General features: G+C 45.4%; 1 protein-coding gene across 1 annotated transcript in view; it reads left to right on the top strand.

Annotated features, from left to right (window-relative positions):
* The first annotated feature begins 635 nt into the window (after positions 1 to 635).
* Positions 636 to 20,544, top strand: part of LOC134568483 (gastrula zinc finger protein XlCGF17.1-like) — a 35,004-nt gene continuing 15,095 nt past the window's right edge. The window contains exon 1 of the mRNA XM_063427102.1: positions 636 to 685. The gene's annotated coding sequence lies outside the window, so the exon portion shown is untranslated. The remainder of the gene's footprint in view (positions 686 to 20,544) is intronic.

The following is a 20,544-nucleotide window of genomic DNA, read 5'->3' as shown; positions in this document are numbered from 1 at the left end:
TTATTATCAGTGTATAGATACTCAGTATTATTATACAGAGCGACATGTTTATTATCAGTGTATAGATACTCAGTATTATTATACAGAGCGACATGTTTATTATCAGCGTATAGATACTCAGTATTATTATACAGAGCGACATGTTTATTATCAGTGTATAGATACTGCTTTTAAATCTGTTTCTTTCATATCTTGGCTTTATACAAAGTAGAAGAGAATATGTAACCGTTTTAACGCAAACTTGGGCCGAACGAGTTCAGCAGGATGTTCGTTCCCACAATATCATTCATTGTTTGTTTTTTGCCAGTGATTATTTCAAGTAGTACTGTATGCTGGCAGTACCAACGAGTAAATACTAAACAAAAAAAATTAAAAAACCTCCGGAGAGCAAGGCCATGTTATTGCTGGACCGCTCTTTCCAATAATATTAAGACCTGATAACGTGTAAAACCTCTCTTGTGCCCCCACCTATGCTGCCGATGGGGAGCATCCTGTACCCCCCAAGTAAAGTAATAGGGTGACCTGGTCCTCCCATACCACAATCTATCGCAGAATAGTGAGGATATAATCAAACTGAAAAGTAAATCAAATATCTTTATTTATTTTATTTGTTTTTGTTTTTGTTTTTTAGAAAACCTTTTCCCTAAAAAGCAGACTCTTAAAAGCCGCTTTCAATCTCTATTTGGTAAGTTGAATAACTTTTTCATTTTGTTTATATGTGTGTGTATATTTTAAGGAAAAACTTTTATGGGGGGGGCTGGGGGGGTTAAGTGAGCCGATATGACCAAATCCTCCTGTATGTGGGGTAACTTCTTAGATGACGGAGGATGAAGGTTGGCATTGTGACGGTATGTATATCTATCATCGTCTTGCATACCCTTTTCCGATAAAATAATACGCCAATAATCCACAATATCGCTTGTCGCATAATAACCCACACATGTGCCAAAGCTTAATGCTGGGACAAGACTGGTTAAATGGGAACACAGGCATTCAATTTATACAGGGCATAACTCCTCGTCTGAGCCAGCGAGATAATTGAGTTTAAAGAACCTACTAAACGCAATATATCTTCTGGTCAGAAAAAGTTAAATTTCTCACAATTTCTGGAAATTCCCCCAAATCACATAAAAGCCCCACAAAAATCACATCCCTGGGTAGTTTGTCTCTGTGGGAGCAACATATTCAAAATTCAGCCAAATCTGTTTGGCAGTTATCATACGGCACCGCAGAGAGTGTTGACCGGTCTGCCACGAGGTTAAAGCCGGAAAACCATTCCAGAAGAAAGGTAGCAAGATCTGGCCTCTATTCGTGAGGTTTTATACGAAAACCGCAATAGGTAAAATATATCTGGTTCATGAAGAATGCTCCTTGTGTTCGGTAGTTTGAAACTCCCGAACGCCATTCGTCTGAGTTGCTGGGAAAGAGAATGTGGCAGAGTTCCATAGAGACCGGGGTCTGTGCGAGTGCGTTGCTGAAAACCGTTCCAGGCACTCGACGACCAGGTCCCGCAGGCAGCATTTGGGAGACAAGATGGCCGCCACCCATTGTTCTCACCACGTGTATTCGTACGAACGAAATTGTGGCCACCTAGGAGCATTTGTCGCTTTTTCGTGAGGTCAGCGGAGCTGCCGATATTTAATGGGCCTCTGGAAGGTGAGGCTGTCTTATATGTTGACAAGTGTAGGAACCTTATTTGGGTGTGCTTAACTCGTGGGTTGGCAAAACAATAGTTATGTACATGCAAGAGAATTACTAAAGGACAAAAGAACAAGAAAAAAAGAAATAAGAGTCAACGTTATTCTAGGCATCGCTGTCCTTCTACAAGATCCACGTGGACTTTTGGTAGGTTCTCTTGCGCGGTGGCCAGTCAGGTGACTCGGTTTACTGGTTCCTTTGATCGCGGAGTAAACGGTATTATGGTGTCTGGGTCCCATGTCTGTGTAGGGGCTCGTGCAGTGTGGCCACTGTCTGGCAGTCCCAACTTGGCGAGCACAGCAGGAGCTTCTTTGTCCGAGGAGATCTTGTGAGTAGTCCCGTTGTGGGTGATCAGGAGGACTCTGGGTGTGCCCCATCTGTACTGCACCTCAGCGGTGCGCAATTGGCTTGTGAGGTGGTTCAATGTACGGCGCCACTGGAGCGTGGCTCTAGTTAGGTCCTGAAAAAATAGTAATTGTGCACTTTCAAAGTCCAGGGGAATTTTACCCCGTATTGCCGACATGATGTTGATTTTGTCCCGTGAGGTGGCACAGCGCAGGATGACGTCTCTGGAGTTTATGTTGGACATATTGGGTGAAGGTGGGAGCCTGTACATCCCATCAAGGGTGGTTTTCCTGGCTGTTGCGGGCGGTAGGATGGTGGAGGCAAGTCGTCAGGTGTGACGTCGGCGAGTATCCCGCGTATTTTTATATGATTGTGACGGGCACGGTCCTCATGAGTCGACATTTGTAGGGAGAGACCCTGTTGGTTAATCTGCATTTGTTGAAGCTCTTTTTTCATTTGCGTCATGTCTGTTAGCAGGTTTGTGATGGTCTCTTCCGTCCCCCTTACTTGTTCTGTCACAGTTTGTAAGTCCCCTTTAAGTATGCCCACATCCGTGGCCAGCGTTTGTTTTATGTCTTGTACCCAGTTGTGTAGGTCCTGTTTAGTGGCCAGGGTGTTATCTGGTGGCGCTTGGGTTGGTGCCCAGGTGTGCTCTTCCTCCCCCTCTGCATGTGCAGGTGTTTGGGGTTGAGAGCGGGATGGTGTCGGGGCCCGTGAGGCCTCCGCGGCCATTTTGGATTGCGCCTGCCACTGCAGCAGAGTTCCGATGTCGGCTTGCTCCGCCGGCGGACCCTGCTGCGGTTTTTGAGTGCGCCTCCCCATGTTCGTTGGGGCAGTGTTGGGGGTCGGCTGGAGGCTGTCTGCTGGGTCAGGCTCACCTCGGGTGAAGATCCAGTTGAGGAAATACTCCAGTCCGGTGATATTGGGCGTGGGATAGGCCTTAAGCCTTCGTTTCACCTTGCCAGATCGTGGGGTTTGAAAAAAAGGCATGAAAGTGGGCGTAAGGACAGAAACCAGCTTTTATTGCCCTGATTGCCCCTCTCAGCCTGGCCTTTGTATTGGCAACTGTTTTAAAGTTTTTCACACCCAGGGAGAATATATATAGAAGGCTTGGCCTGTAATTGTGGGAGGCACTTAAATTCCCTATTTAAACCCAGTGAGCCCCTGCTTACCTGTCTTCGACGATCTCGGAAGTGCTTCAGTGTACTTCCGGCTTACAGATCCGTGACGTCAGTTTCCCGCCCGCCGGCAGCCCGGTTCAAACGCTCTGCGGCTGTATTCGTGAGTATAACGCTTTTTGCCTTACACGGACGGCATCGAAATCGTAAGTTTAGCCCTGTCGCTCACGGGCTCGGCTTCACTCCGCTCCTGCAATCTCGGTCAGTGTAACACGTTCAGTTACACTTACACCTCGTAGTCTCGTTTAGCCGGACCGGGTTGCCATACGTTTTTCATTCAGTTTGGTGCAATACCTTCATTCTGTTTCGTTTTCTGGATATTGTTCACATTTTTAGCAATAAATTTAGTAGTTACGTTTACAAGAGGGGTTTAGGCGGTTGTTGTGTTGCCCAGTATTCTAAACTTCTGTATTTAAAGTGGTTTATATGGTCCCCTTAAAGTCATAAATAGCAAAGTAGAATAATAGGGGGTATGTTGTTTCCATTGATTTAATGGCTGTTCATGTCCTATTTTCTGTTGTAGTCCTTACTAGTACTGACACTTCTCGCAAGTGGCCCTTCGCGGGTATACGTGTTCGCAGCTGTGTTAAAGAGGTAGGCCTCTGTGTCACCCAGTTCATTTGTGTGTATATTGTAATTAAATAGTACGTTTCATAAATAGGTCACCTTTCTTTCCCTTTAGTTCCGTTGGTTCCCTTCAGGATAATAGTCCATTATTAGGTCAAGTAAAGTATTCCTTCCTCTGCAGGTATGTTATTGGTGTGTCCCGGGGGGGGGGGGGGATTTTGAGGACTAGTTGTAATTCTCCCGCCAACTTAGGTATGTTCCCATAGGCCTCTTTGCCTATAAGTTTAGAGGTCCCGCAAGGCATAAGGTCAGCCCTTACGTTCGGAGGTTCAGGCCAATCGTCCCAACGCATAGCTATAGCCTTGCTTCAAAACTTAGTTAGGGCCTCACCAGTCACGGCCAAACGTTTTACTTCTTTTACGTGTCACCGAGAGGCCAACACCCCGCCACCCACCTCAGTGGCACCAAGGCCCCACGAGCCAAATCATAGATAGTGCCTCTCATAGCCACTTGGCAAGTAGTTAGGGCCTCATCTGCCACCAACCGAAGCTAAGTTAATACAATTTCGCCCATGGGCACTAACCTAGTAAGCGGGGTCCCTCCAGCTGTTTACATTTCAGTACTAAACTCACCCTCTCTGCCCCCCTTAGAATGTCCAACGCTTCGGTATTAGAAGACAATCTGTCGGTTACCAGCACCCCTCTCAGGTCGGGCACACAGAGAAGGCAACCAACCCCTCCAAGTCCAGCTTCCAGCTATCGCTCCTGGACTATCCCTAAGATTACCGCTGAACTAAAAAAGAGGAATATCCCTTATCCGGCTTCAGCCAGGAAGAATGAACTTTTTCGTTTATTGAACTCTACTGAGGATAACGAAAGGCCTGGCCCTAGTTCACAGGTTAATGTACTTAATAGCCTGGCTGAGTTACACGCCATGATGGCCTCCCTAGTGTCCTCAGTTGCCACTATCAATAATAGATTGGATAACCTGGAAGCTAATAATGTTCCTACAGTCCCCGAGATTCCCGGGCCGGTTGCCCAACCCACGCCCGCCCTAGGAGGTAATAGTAACCCTCTACCGGCTAGGAAAGTTACTAACGTTATTAATCCTATTCACCTAATACCGCAGTCTCTCAGACGTGACATCATAGAGGGAAAGGATGTTAACTTGGCCTCGCTACTGATAGCGGCTCAAGACGTGGTAGAAAACAGGGCGTACACGTTTGAGGATCTATCAGTAGTAATGAGGGCCAGAGACCCTAGGTTGAATAGGAAACTTAACATTCCCGAGTTTGTCTTGGCATTTGGCCTATACAGAGACGTTATCTGTACTGCTTTTCCCCTCCGCAGAGAGGAGCTAGACTTATACCTACACAAGGTGATAGAGCTAGCTTATAAGTACGGGGGCTTTGCCTTTTACGACTATCATAAGTCATTCTCCTCTAGGTCAGCCGCTTCATTGTCTCAGTATAATACAGTCACGGACTGGGGTCAGCTGGACACGGAGTTGTTTCTTATGCATTTTGCAGGTCTCAAAACCCCTTCCTGTGCCATATGCTCGTCTGCAGCTCACTCGATTAATTTCTGTCCTGAAAATGTAGCTATCCCCTCTACCAGTAACGCCAACTCCGATTTTCAGTCAACTTCCAACCTGGTGTCCCGTCCATGTATTGGATAAGCTAGTAGCAGCCCAAGCTAATTCCGTTCCTGATAGCCCACTTCTAGCTATACTAGGGAAACCCCTGACCACAAAAATCTTCATGCTTTACATACGCACCCTTTTACTCCGCTTGGGACAAAACCCACGTTCATTCTCGGGCCATTCTTTTCGTATTGGAGCAGCCACAGCTGCCTCAGGTAATCATGTACCGACACACATAATTAAAAATATGGGGAGGTGGAAATCATCCGCATACAACAGATACATTCCCAATCCAGAGAAGGAGATAAGGCTGGCTTTCTGTGATATGACTAAATGATGTACCGCTTAATAAACGCATTTTGTTTCAATGGTTATTATTTTTGCCCTCTTTTACAGGCCTAACCTTACGTCAGTTTCGGCACACCTCAACTGACTTGCTATTAAGGAACTACTTATTTTTAACCCTGTTTTCCTTACGTCCTCGGAATGTGCCGTACACAAATATATATATATATGAACATTTTCTTTTCCTGGCCATATGCCATGGCAGCACAACATTGGGTAGCTCCTCCCTATCCCCATTGGACAGGAATAATAATCAAGCCGTATAAGTACCACCTCCTTCCCCAGTCTTTTTTTTTTTTTCCTGTCCTATCCCTAGGACATGTTGGTCTTAGGACCATTGAAATTTTCTTTTATGGCTTACCTGAGGATTAGTTCCTCTAGCCCCTGGGGTGTTCACCCTCTCTCCCTTGGGAAGTCTCCAGTATATGGCCCTGCGCAAAGGTGTCCCCCTGGAGAAAACCCCTTTAGTGACCGGGGGTTTTCCCTTCCTATTATCTTGCAATGACCCCATGGGTAGCAAGTAAAGGATCATTGATGTTGGGATCAAGCTGGTTATATGATGAAATCTTCCCACCAGTTGGCATGACGTCACTCGCTCTTTTTTAAAGCGCCAAAACCTCATTTTAGTAAAGGCTGTATTTTCAACCTAAAAAAGAAATCCTCAGTGCTGGAAAGCATTTCTGTTCCATAGCTTCCACCGAATTGTCAGTCCTTTTCTGGACAAAAGTACGTTTATTCTTTATTATTTCTTTTTCTTAATTTTATCTTCTTGGTTTAAGTTCGCTGTTCCATCAATTGTTTCCAGATGGACTCTCGTTCTAGATCCAGAGAATCGGATTCTTCTCACCATAATAGGTCACAATCTAAGCAATATAGGTAAGCCATCCTTTTTAAATGTTGAAAATAATGAAATAAATAAAAGAGTGGGAATGTACTAATAAGCACGTTTGGTGTATTGTAGTGCCAAAAGTACAAAGACTTCAGGATCGTCCAAAGGGAAGTCGCCCAAAAGGACGCTATGCATATCCTGTGACAACAGAGCCATAGAAGGGAAACGTCTCTGTTCAGATTGTCTCTCAGTGGCTGCAGGACCTTCTCATCCAACACCGGACATTATGCAAATTATTAAGCAGGCAGTTGCCCAGGGCATCAGAGAGCTTGGTAAGACCCACAAGCGACCTAGATATTCTGAGCCCTCAGATTTTTCTCCTGGAAACTCTGAAGATGAGTTTATGGATTCAGCCTCGCTGAGAGACCCAGATTTTTCCTCGGAGGAGGATGCTATACCTGATCCTGACTTCCTGGTGCCGGTGGAAGTGGATCGTTTAATTGCACGGGTTAGAGAAACTCTCACCTTAAAGGAACCCTCGGAGGAGGAACCCTCTACATCTAACCGCTATTTCTTTGATCTTAGAAGAAAAAGAGCAGTTTTTCCAGTGCATAGCACGATCAGTGATCTTATTAAGGAAGAATGGTCCAGATCTGATAGATCATCTGCCAAAGGAAAATTCTCAAGGTTATACCCGTTTGATCCAAAAGATGCTGAAGCATGGGATCTTGCACCCAAGGTTGATGCTGCAGTTGTCAGATTAGCCAAACATACTACCCTGCCTGTGGACGATGCAGGTTCCTTCAGGGATCCAATGGATCGTAAGATGGAATACTACCTTTCCAAATCCTATATAGCATCAGGTACGAGTCTACACCCTGCTGTTGCTCTCACGTCAGTTACTAGAGCTATGAAGGAACTGGAGGAGGACATCAGGAGTGGCAGAAGCCATTCCTCCATTATAGATAGTTTACGAGATATGCGTCTAGCCATTGAATTTTCATCTGAAGCAGCAGTGGATCTAGTGAGAAATCTGGCTAGAAATATGTCTTTTTCTATTTCCTCCAGACGTGCGCTTTGGCTCAGATCTTGGGCGGCCGATGCTTCATCCAAAACTAGTTTGTGCTCCTTAACATTTCACGGAAATATGCTTTTTGGTAAGAACTTAGATGAATGCATAAAAAGGGCAGCTGAAGGTAATAAAGCCTTTCTACCACAGGAGAGGAAGCATAAAGGATCCTTTTGTAGCCGGAAAGAATACCATTCCTTTCGAGATAGCAGGTCATACAGGCCCGGTAGAGAGTATTCCAGATTTCAATCTGGTAGAGGAGCCCAATCTGGAGGAAGGGTAAACAAGTCACGTGGTGCCTCTTCTTCCAAGAACCCTAGGAATGTATGACTATATAATTCCCAAATTCGAAGGGGTAGGGGCCTGTCTTCTTCAATATCTACCAATCTGGAGCAAATCCACAAACGACAGTTGGGTGCTGTACATTATTCGGAGAGGTTACCTTCTAGAATTCTACATGCATCCTCCCAGCAAGTCCTTTCATCTCACGAAGTGGCCAAAAGACAGGGAAAAGCGCATGGCTCTACGAAACTTCGTTCTATCCTTGCAGAAAGAGAAGGTCATATTAAAGGTACCAGCAGACGAAAGAACACAAGGTTTTTACTCCCACATTTTCTTAACGAAGAAATCCTCAGGGGGATGGAGGCCCATTTTGGACCTACACAGGTTAAACAAACATCTGCACATTCGCAGATTCAAGATGGAATCCCTGCAGTCTATAATAAAGGTAGTGTCGCCCAACCAATGGATGTTGTCTATAAATCTGTTGGACGCCTATTTCCACTTACCTATTGCCCAAAACCAACAAAGATTTCTGAGGTTTGCTGTGGAGGGAGGTCATTTTCAGTTCAGAGCCCTCCCGTTTGGACTGAGCACAGTTTCAAGGACATTCACGAAAGTATTGATTGTTCTAATTGCAGAACTAAGAAAGCAGGACATCGCCATTTACCATTATTTGGACGACATCTTGATCATGCGAAACAACAAGGATTCACTCACATCCCATGCAATTATGAGCATTCAGTTCCTACAAGCCCACGGATGGAAGATCAACACCAAGAAGAGCCACCTCCACCCAACACAATCTATGATTTATTTAGGTGCTCACTTCGACACTGTGATGGGTACTGTCCAGCTTTCACCGACAAGGAGATTGAAGCTCATGAAACAATTAAGAAGCATGTTGAAGTCCAGTGTTGTTCCCGCAAAGACGGTTATGAGCCTTCTCGGATCTATGTCCTCCACAATAGGGCTGACCAGGTGGGCACAGTGGAGAATGAGACCGTTCCAAGCCAATTTTCTGATACAATTCTCCTCAGGGAATCGGTTCCAACCCATCAAGTTACCGTTGGCGGTACGCCATTCTCTAGTCTGGTGGCTAAATAAGAAACACCTATCCAGGGGGTTTCCACTAGGAGACATCGCATGGATAGCAGTGACAACAGATGCCAGCCAATGGGGTTGGGGCGCCCATTGTCTCCACGACTTTGCACAGGAAGAATGGAATTTCATGGCAAGCAAGGTGCATTCCAATTTACTAGAGCTTCTAGCTGTCCTCAAAGCTTTAAAATACTTCTCAGTCCATCTCAAAGGTCAATGGCTGAAGATAAGAACAGACAACACCACCATGGTGTCCTATATCAATCACCAAGGAGGTACCAGGAGCGGCAAGATGATGGAAGTCATGAAACGACTTATGTGGTGGGTTCAGAGGAACCTGGCAGGGCTTACAGCCATCCATCTACCAGGGAAACGGAATCAACTGGCAGATTTCCTCAACAGATCCAGAGTAGATCCAGGGGAATGGTGCCTATCGGACAGAGTATTCCATACAATTGTGGACAAGTGGGGTCTCCCCCAGGTGGACCTTTTAGCTACTCAAGCCAACAGAAAAGTGGACCACTTCTTCGCGATAAAGGAAGACCATCTGGCAATGGGAAGGGATGCCTTAAGTCCCTGGAGATTCAAGACAGGGTATGCATTTCCCCCATTTCCACTGATTCTCCCACTCCTGAGGAGGATGAGAACAGAACGAATAACTCTCATCCTGATAGCGCCTTATTGGCCTCGAAGACCTTGGTTTCCCTTGCTTCAAAGTCTTTCTGTGGAGCCTCCTCTTCCACTCCCCAGAACACCCGATCTACTGTTCCAGGGTCCAGTGTTGCATCCAGATCCTGCCTCACTCAATCTCATGGCATGGAGACTGAAAGGAACAGGCTTATGAACAAGGGATTCTCTCAGGCCGTAATAGACACTATGCTGAAGGCACGTAAGCATTCCACTTCAGCCACCTATTATAGAGTATGGGAAGTTTTTTCCGCCTGGGCTCTTCCCAAAAACATTGATTTACAAAATACCTCTTCCACAGATATTTTGGAGTTCCTGCAATCTGGACTTGCTAAGGGTCTGAGTTATAATACCCTTAAGGTACACATCTCGGCCTTATCCGCTCTAACCAATCATAGATGGGCATTGGACTCTGATGTCATCAGATTCATTAAAGGAGTCCATAAAATTAAGCCTCCAATTAGGCATTTTGTTCCCTCCTGGAATCTCCCTCTGGTTCTGAATGCCTTAAAATTGGAACCCTTTGAACCCTTTGACTCCATTCCTCTACACAGCCTCTCCATTAAGACTGCTTTGCTGATCGCCCTGGCTTCTGGCAGGAGAGTTTCAGAGCTCCACGCTCTATCCATTAAGGAACCCTTTACGGTCTTTCACAAAGACAGTTATCCTCCGTACGGTTCCCGAATTTAGACCTAAAGTCACCTCTTCCTTTCACATCAACGAAGATATTGTTCTTCCATCTCTGAAACCTGATTCACAAGGAATTGATGATTCAACTGGCCTGTCTTCTCTAGACCTAGTGAGATGCCTCCGTATATATATTGAGAGGACTACGGCTTGGTGCACCTCTCCAAGTCTCTTAGTTCTTCATAGTGGTTGTAAAAAAGGCTCACAAGCACCTAAGTCCACTATTAGCAGGTGGATAGTAGCAGCTATTATTCAGGCCTATCAATCTACTGGATCTCCGGTCCCTGTGGGTCTTAAAGCCCATTCCACTAGGGCTCTCTCATCTTCCTGGGCAGCTGCAGCTAATGTTTCTCCTGAACTCATTTGTAAAGCGGCCACATGGTCTTCTACCAACACTTTCATTAAGAGCTACCAAATTGATGTCAGGGCAGGTCTATCTGATCAATTTGCTAAATCTGTTCTGTCTGTATCCAATGCATGATTCTTTGTTTATCACTTGTTAGGGTGTCAATACACTTTGCATTCAAAACTTTGGTGTTTGTGTCTTCTTCCCTCCCTGGTTTATTTCTTGGGTATTATCCAATGTTGTGCTGCCATGGATATGGCCAGGGAAATGGAAAATGTATTCATACTTACCGTAATTTTCTTTTCCTGGCCATATGCCTTGGCAGCACAATGGTCCCACCCGGGGCTATTGCTGAAAACTAGACTGGGGAAGGAGGGGTAGGAGGTGGTACTTATACGGCTTGATTATTATTCCTGTCCAATGGGGATAGGGAGCAGCTACCCAATGTTGTGCTGCCATGGCATATGGCCAGGAAAAGAAAATGTTCATATATATATATATATTCTCCCTGGGTGTGAAAAACTTTAAAACAGTTGCAAATACAAAGGCCAGGCTGAGAGGGGCAATCAGGGCAATAAAAGCTGGTTTCTGTCCTTACGCCCCTCTGGTAGCACAACCTGCACCTTTTCTGGGGTGTCTTCTTTTTGGGGGTTGGTGGTATCTGGAAACCGAAGTGACCTGTCTCAACCCTTCTGCTGCTAGGCCCAGCTGATGGTTCCCCCACTGTGGCACTCAGTGAGCAGCCCAGACATAAGCTGAAACTGGAAATCCAGAAATGTGGATTTAAGGTCAGCATTTGTCTTTTTGTACGGAATAAAGGCATTGTGAGTCGCCATTTACATAAGGTAAATGCCAAGCTTTTTGTACCATGCCCTGGTCTTCCTCAGTATTAAATAGGGTTGCAGCAGTTGGTCGCACAGGTCAACTCCCCCCATATGCTTGTTATACTTCCTAATGCAGACTGGCACCCGTCTAATTTCTTGTCTGCCACAAACTGCGACTCTTCGAGTGTGCTCCTTTATGCATAGATGTTAGCATGAACACCTCCTTCTTATCTTTGAATTTGAGAGCCAGCAGTTCGTCCTGGCAGAGAGCAGCCGTTTCCCCCCCTCTTGATATTTTTTTTGTGCCAGGGCTTTTGGGAAAGCGACACGTGTCTTTCGGATAGTGCCGCAGGCCACAGTTTCAAAGCAATAAAGCATCCTAAGAAGAGGGGTGCTATTATAGTAATTGTCTATAAATAAATGATACCCCTTATTTAGCAATGGGTTAATTAGATCCCATAGGATTTTTCCACTCGTCCCAATGATATCCGGGCAACCTGGGGGATCCAAGTGGCTGTCTTTACCTTCGTAAACACGGAAGGTGTAAACATAACCACTGGCACTTTCACAAAGTTTATACAACTTTATCCCATACCGGGATCTTTTGGCCGGGATATATTGTTTAGACCCCGGGTGGAGCGCTGAATGGCCATTGGACATACTGCAGTTACGGAGGCAGGTATGAAAGCCTGCTTTTATGCCGCGTGAGGTCACCGGCTAAGCAAGGAGGCGGTCCTTTAGGGCAGCGAATCCCTGTCCGTCTGTCAGGGTACCTGAGGTCTCTACCTCTGAGAGAGGTAGAGACTTAGAAGTTTATCCGTCTGGACGGCATCTCTCCTCGGCCCCTCGCGGTTCACTCGGTCTTGCTAACGCCGGCCGCGAGGGAGTCACTTCCTTTTATAACAGGAGGACCGGAGGTAGACGTCATGACGCCAACCCGGAACGTCCTGTCACTCAAATCTCTGGAGACGAATCAGGACTCGCCGGAGGCGTGTCTTCTCTCCCTAGCCAGGATACTTAACAGTGGCTCTCTCATTCACTCATTGCCCTGTCGTGGTTCTAGTCCGCCTAGTCACACAGTGCTTTGTTATTCTCTTGTCTTTTGGTTCCGACCCGGCTTTGGTATTTACTCTCCTGTCTTTCTGTTATCCTTGACCCGCCTTGTCTCTCTCTTACCTGTCTTCTCGTTCCCTCGACCTCGGCTTGTCTCTGACCATTCTATCGTAGTTATACGTTAAGTCCGGCCATTCTAAGGACCAGTATACGTATCAGCTACTCTTTGTACTCTGCGTGTTGGATCCCTGACCCGATCCTGACATTACGACAGGGCCATGGATCCTGCAGGTACAAATTGTCAGCTTGGTTCTCCTGATCCTAGGTTTGACGCCATGGATCATAGGATGGATCAGATGGCTCTAGCACTACAGGCGCTGCTGTCTCGTCCTATTAATCCACCTGAGGAGATGCGTAATATGTCTGCTTCTTCTGTGGGTTCAGGGCTAGAGGTAGCTACTGTAGGTGCTTCTTCCCGAGTTACCCCACCTGTACGTTATGCTGGTTCTCCTGAGAGGTGTTGTGGCTTTTTGAAGCAGATCAGTATTCATTTCGAGTTACAGCCTCGTTCATACCCTACGGATAGGGCAAAAGTGGGATTTATTATTACCTTACTCATTGAGAAAGCTCTGAGATGGGCTAATCCGTTGTGGGAGAATGATAATCCATTAGTCTATAACTATAATGCCTTTGTAGCTGCTTTTAAAAGAACTTTTGATCCTCCTGGCAGGAGAGTCAATGCAGCCAGATTACTGTTGCGCCTTAGACAAGACAACCAAACACTTGTGGATTACGCACTAGAGTTCAGGTCTTTGGCGGCAGAGATAAAATGGAATGAACAGGCCTATATAGACGTATTATTAAATGGATTATCTGATGTAATACTTGATGAGGTAGCAACAAGAGAGCTTCCCGAGAATCTGGAGGACTTAATTTCCTTTATCTCTCGTATTGACGAACGTCTAAGGGAGAGACAGAATACTCGAGATAGAACCGGTAAATCTTCCTTTAGACTAGCACCATCATTTCAAATTTCTGAAACCAAAAATCCACAGGTTTCAGAACCTATGCAGTTAGGCCTTACTCGTCTCTCAGAGGAGGAGAGACAGTACAGGAGAAGGGAGGGACTGTGTATGTATTGTGGGGCCAGAGGTCATGTACGTTTGAGCTGTCCCAGTCGTCCGGGAAACGCTCGCACCTAAGTTTCTCTAGAGGACAGACCTTGGGTGTTTCGATTTTGTCCTCTACTCATAACTACAAGGAACATAGACTCCTATTACCGGTCTCTTTAACTTGGGAGAAGGGAACTTTAGAGACTATGGCATTGATAGACTCCGGCGCTGCTGAGAGTTTTATCGACCAAAAGTTTCTCACCAAACACACTATCCCATCCCAGTTAAGGAAGACACCCTTGGCTGTTGAAGCCATTGATGGTAGACCTTTAGTTGAGCCTGTGATTTTCCGGGAGACCACACCTCTTTACTTAACTACTGGTATTCTACACAAGGAGGAAATATCCCTACTACTCATTTCATCTCCTTCTGTTCCCATAGTCCTGGGATACTCCTGGCTTAAGAGACACAACCCCGTTATAGATTGGAAATCAGGGGAAATAGTTTCGTGGGGTCAGGATTGTCAAGAGAATTGTTTAAAGAAAGTGTCACCTCTTTGTAGTGTCAACTCACTTAATAACGCTACCGACTCTACCAAAGTACAGATACCGTCTTTGTATCAAGATTTAAAGGCAGTATTTGACAAAGGAAAGGCTGATACCTTGCCACCACATAGGCCTTTTGATTGCAAAATTAATTTACTTTCTGGTACCATGCCCCCCAGGGGTCATGTATACCCTTTGTCTACGAATGAAAACTTAGTTCTAGAGGAGTACATTCGTGAAAACCTAGACAAGGGGTTCATTAGAAGATCCTCCTCGCCTGCTGGGGCTGGATTTTTTTTTGTTAAAAAGAAGGATGGTTCTTTAAGACCCTGCATTGACTACCGAGGTCTTAACAAGATAACCATCAGAAATGTATATCCGATCCCCTTGATCACCGAGCTTTTTGATCGATTAAAAAGTTCTAAAATTTTCACTAAGTTAGACCTTAGAGGTGCTTATAATTTGGTGAGAATCCACGACGGTGACGAGTGGAAAACTGCATTCAATACTCGTTATGGGCACTATGAGTATACTGTAATGCCTTTTGGTCTCTGCAATGCCCCGGCGGTATTTCAGGACCTTATTAATGAGGTTCTTAGGGAGTTTCAAGATGACTGTGTGATTGTATACCTTGATGATATACTTATACATTCCAGGGATATTGAAACTCACCACGGACAAGTCAGAAGGGTTTTACACAAACTTCTTCAGCATGGCTTATACTGCAAACTAGAGAAATGCAGCTTTGACCAATCCCAAACTACCTTTCTTGGTTATGTGATTTCTGGGGAGGGGTTTGAAATGGATCCAGAGAAGCTCCAATCCATATTAGATTGGCCTTTACCTAAGGGTCTCAAGGCTATCCAGAGATTTATTGGTTTCTCCAATTACTACAGACGTTTCATTAAGGGTTACTCCTCTATCATTGCTCCCATCACCAATATGACCAAACAAGGGGCTGATACTAAGAATTGGTCTACTGAAGCACTTCTGGCTTTTAGGACACTCAAGGAGCTGTTTGCTTCCGCACCAATTTTAGTTCACCCTGATACTACACTACCTTTCCTACTCGAAGTTGACGCTTCTGAGACTGGTATAGGTGCTGTTCTGTCCCAAAGGTTGGGTGTAGATAAGCCTTTACATCCTTGTGGATACTTTTCCAAAAAATTGTCAGGTACTGAAAGCAGATATGGCATTGGTGACAGGGAACTACTAGCGGTTATAATGGCCTTGAAGGAGTGGAGACATTTATTGGAGGGTACTTTGCATCCTGTTACTATTTTGACAGATCATAAAAACTTATCCTATATTGGAGAGGCTAAACATCTATCATCTAGACAGGCTCGTTGGTCCATATTTCTCACTCACTTCAACTACGTACTCACATATAGGCCAGGTTCTAAGAATTCTAAAGCCGATGCCTTATCTCGCCAATATGAACCAGCTGCCGTATCTGAGCCGGTTTTGTCCGCTATAGTACCCAAGTGTAACATTATCGCTAACACTACTCTCAAAGTCCATTCTCCGCTACTTGATCAGATAAGGAGCTTGCAGCATCTGGCACCCAGACTGACTCCAGCTTCCAGACTTTTCGTTCCTCCTGAACTCCAATTGGAGCTCTTACAGTGTCTTCACGAGAGTAAGGTGGCTGGTCATCCGGGTGTTCGCAAGACGTATTCTTTGATTTCCAAGGATTTCTGGTGGCCTTCGTTACGGAGGGATATTAAGGATTTTATCGGAGTTTGTGTGGTCTGTACTAAAACTAAACTACCGCATTCACTTCCGTGTGGCCTTCTACAACCTCTGGAAATTCCTGACAAACCTTGGTCCTGTGTGGCAATGGACTTTATTGTGGATTTGCCTGTTTCGAAAAAGCACACGGTTATCCTAACCGTAGTCGATAGATTTACCAAGATGGCACATTTCGTACCTTTGCCTAAACTCCCGACTTCTCCTGAATTGGCGGAAATCTTTGCTAAAGAGATTTTTCGTTTGCATGGGATTCCCTCGGAGATCACTTCTGAAAGGGGCTCCCAATTTGTTTCACGTTTTTGGAGGTCGTTCTGTTCTCAATTAGGCATCAAATTGAATTTTTCGTCCGCCTATCATCCTCAGTCTAACGGAGCTGCCGAACGAACCAACCAGAAGATTGAGCAATACTTACGTTGTTTCCGAACACCAGGACGATTGGGTCGGTTTGATTCCTTGGGCGGAGTTTGCGCACAACAATCTCGTTTGTGACTCTACGCATTCAAGCCCCTTCTTCATGAACTATGGCTTTCATCCATCTATTCTTCCCTCGGTTTCTCCTTCCCAAGGAGTGCCGTCGGTTGATGTCCATGTGGCCAATTTGAGGAGGTTGTGGGATCAGACTCGACAGATTCTTCTACACAATTCTGTACTGGTTAAGAAACATGCTGACAAACGTAGAAGGGCGGCTCCGAATTTTGTTCCAGGCGATAGAGTTTGGTTGAGTACTAGGAATATTCGTCTTAAAGTTCCTTCCATGAAATTCGCCCCTCGTTATATTGGTCCCTACAGGATCTTGACTCGAATTAACCCAGTGGCGTATCGTCTAGCTCTCCCAGCTACTTTACGCATCCCGAACTCCTTTCACGTGTCATTGCTGAAACCTCTAATCTGTAACAGATTCTCCTCCACAATCGCCCCTCCGCGCCCTGTTCAGGTGGAGGGTCAGGAGGAGTATGAGGTTAACTCCATTATTGATTCTCGTGTCTCCCGGGGGAGAGTACAATATTTAGTTGACTGGAAGGGATATGGTCCTGAGGAGAGGAGTTGGGTACCACAAGAGGATGTTCATGCTCCTCGCCTTCGCAGGGCATTTCACTCCCGCTTTCCATCTCGCCCCGGCTCCTTCCGCCCGGTGGGCGTATCTGAGAGGGGGGGTACTGTCAGGGTACCTGAGGTCTCTACCTCTGAGAGAGGTAGAGACTTAGAAGTTTATCCGTCCGGACGGCATCTCTCCTCGGCCCCTCGCGGTTCACTCGGTCTTGCTAACGCCGGCCGCGAGGGAGTCACTTCCTTTTATAACAGGAGGACCGGAGGTAGACGTCATGACGCCAACCCGGAACGTCCTGTCACTCAAATCTCGGGAGACGAATCAGGACTCGCCGGAGGCGTGTCTTCTCTCCCTAGCCAGGATACTTAACAGTGGCTCTCTCATTCACTCATTGCCCTGTCGTGGTTCTAGTCCGCCTAGTCACACAGTGCTTTGTTATTCTCTTGTCTTTTGGTTCCGACCCGGCTTTGGTATTTACTCTCCTGTCTTTCTGTTATCCTTGACCCGGCTTGTCTCTCGCTTACCTGTCTTCTCGTTCCCTCGACCTCGGCTTGTCTCTGACCATTCTATCGTAGTTATACGTTAAGTCCGGCCATTCTAAGGACCGGTATACGTATCAGCTACTCTTTGTACTCTGCGTGTTGGATCCCTGACCCGATCCTGACACCGTCGGAGGAGCATGCGCACAGCGGTGGAACGCACACCCGGGTGGTTTTGCGTTCCACCGGAGTTCCAACCGCGCTATCCCGCCTGCGCGGTCTGAACTCCCAAAAAATGGCGCCAAATTTGAAATGATCTGCCTATAATGCTGTGCAGATCTGTCTGTCAACATGAATCCTTGGCATTGAAGATCTCCCGTGTCACCAGCCCCCCCCCCCCCCCCCCACACGGGTCAGAGGTTTTAGAGGTAGGATCCTGATGGTTTCTATTCTATAAAACTCTCTAGATATTTTTATTAAATTCAAATATTATTTAAATTTTGTGTATTACAGATATGTCTAGCCCTGTTTCTACTGACAATATGGATAAAGACAAGGTTCCTACTCCTGTTTCTAAAAAAGCCAGTTCCACGTCTAAACATCTCTGTTGTAGTGAATGCTCCACTCCTTTGCCAGATGGGTTCAAGAGGAAAATCTGTAATAATTGCTCCTCATTATCGCTAGAAAAATCCAAGCAACAAGAAATGAAGTCTTTTTTGTCTTGGTTTCAGGATAATCTAGCCCAGACCTTTGAGTCTTTTTTAAAGAAACCGCTCAGACTTCTCCAGTTAAAACTAATAAGCAGAGAGCTAAAAGGAAGAGTACACCATCTGGTTCAGAACTCTCTTCTGGGGAATGTTCCTTTTCAGATTCAGAATCCTCTAGAGAATCTTCTGATAATGAAGTGGGGTTTCCTTGTGACTAGCTGAGGAAATTTATTAAAGAGGTTACTATGGTCCTTGCTGATGAGACAGCAGATAAAACCAGGAGTAATTTTTTTTCCAATCCAACAAAAGATGCTGGATTTAATTTTCAGGGAATGGAAGAACCCAGAGAAAAGGGCCTTTTATCTCCAGTCATTTTAAAAGTATTGTTAAAATACAGGAGGAAGATAAATGGGAGGATTTACTGGTAGTTGATGTACAAGTTGCGCAATTGTCTAAAAAAACTACTTTGCCTATTGGGGAGATTTCGGGTCTGAAAGACCCTATGGATAAGCGAGCTGAAACTTCCAGCAGACGGGCTTATCAGGCAGCAGGTTTTCAGGCCAAAGCTGCATTAGCTGGGGCTTCAGTGGCAAGAGCTCAGAATCTTTGGTTGAATACCTTGGAAGAAGACCTGGGTGATACCCAGGACAAAGGCCTGTCAAAAAGGTTGTCAAATGAGTATCTTATGGATATTGTTGCATAGGCGATTAAAATATCCGCTCGTATCATGGGTTTGTCATCTGTAACCCGAAGGGCACTGTGGCTTAAGGCCTGGGCAGCAGACACTGCTTCAAAAGCTGCATTATGTGAACTTCCCTTGGAGAAGAAAAAGTTATTTGGGTCTCCCCTAGAAGAATTAGTCCGACAGATGTCAGAAACTAAAAAAGCCTTGCCCCAAGACAGAAAGTATTCCTGGAAGCCCAGGTACAGAAAGTTCCAATTCAGGCACCGGAGGGGTTTTCAAGATAAACCCAGGGGTTTTCGTCAACAAAGGAGATATCAGAAGTTTGACACACAAAGACAAAACTGACAGAAACAAACGTTTCTGACGCCATCAGAGTAGGAGGAAGGTTAGAGTTTTGTTCACAAATGGAGAGAAACAACTACAAATCCATGGGTTTTGAATCTAATCCAAAATGGTTACCGAATAGATTTCTTGGATTCTCCAAGGTCGAATTTCCTTGTCTCCTCCTACCGGTCAAAATTCAAAAACCAAGCCCTTTTTACCGCCACTGTTTCCCTTTTAAGAAAAGGTGTTATAGAAAGGGTTCCAAATTCTCAAGTTTATCAAGGGGTATACTCCCGCTTGTTCCTTGTTCCAAAACCAGACCTGTATTTTCGCCCAATCTTAGATCTAAAATCCCTAAACAAACTCGTTTCTTATCAACATTTCCGAATGGAAACAATAGTCTGTCACTCATATCCTTCAAAGAGGAGATTTTATGGCCACCTTGGATCTGAAGGATGCCTATATGCATGTTCCTATGGATGTGAGCTCAAGAAGATACCTCAGGTTTGCTATAAAGAAAGGGAAAAGTATCCATCATTTCCAGTTCAGGGCTCTCCCTTTCGGGCTAGCCTCAGCACCCAGGATTTTTACAAAGATCCTCACGCCAATCACAGCCCTTTTAAGGCTACAAGGTATCACAATCGTACCCTATTTGGATGACTGGTGGATAAAAGCAGATACAAGAACCACGCTGAATTCAGATGTGGCCTACACTCTAAAAATCCTGGAAGAACATGGTTGGATTATAAATCTAGAAAAGTCACATCTTACCCCTTCAAAGTCCATCCTATTTTTAGGGTTTTTTTATCAAGTCAGATACCCTGTCAATTCATCTTTCAAGCAAGAAGAAGACAAAGATAAAGAGGTTGATAACGAAACTTCTTCAGGTATCAGAATGTTCCGTAAGAAAAGCAATGCAGGTTTTGGGTCATCTGAACTCTACGATTCCAGCAGTAAAATGGGCCAGAGCGGAATCAAGGCCCTTGCAATGGGAAATACTTATGCAGTGGTCAAAAAGGAAGAAGACTTAGAAGCAATCATGTGTATATCAAATCATACAGAATCTCATGGTGGCTGCAGGAAAAATTCCTTACAAAAGGCTGGTCCTTTCACCTAAGATCCTGGGTAGTTATTTCAACAGACGTGTGACAGATCCATCTGTACAGACTAGTAATGCTGGTTCATCTGTTTGCCTTTATTTAGTTGGATTTCCTGTCCGTATGCCCCTGTTCGTGTGGTTCCG

This window comes from Pelobates fuscus, chromosome 7, assembly GCF_036172605.1.
Source record: "Pelobates fuscus isolate aPelFus1 chromosome 7, aPelFus1.pri, whole genome shotgun sequence".
Classification (NCBI taxonomy): domain Eukaryota; kingdom Metazoa; phylum Chordata; class Amphibia; order Anura; family Pelobatidae; genus Pelobates; species Pelobates fuscus.
Note: the sequence above shows the minus strand (reverse complement) of the source record. Positions and strands in the feature narration are given on the sequence as shown.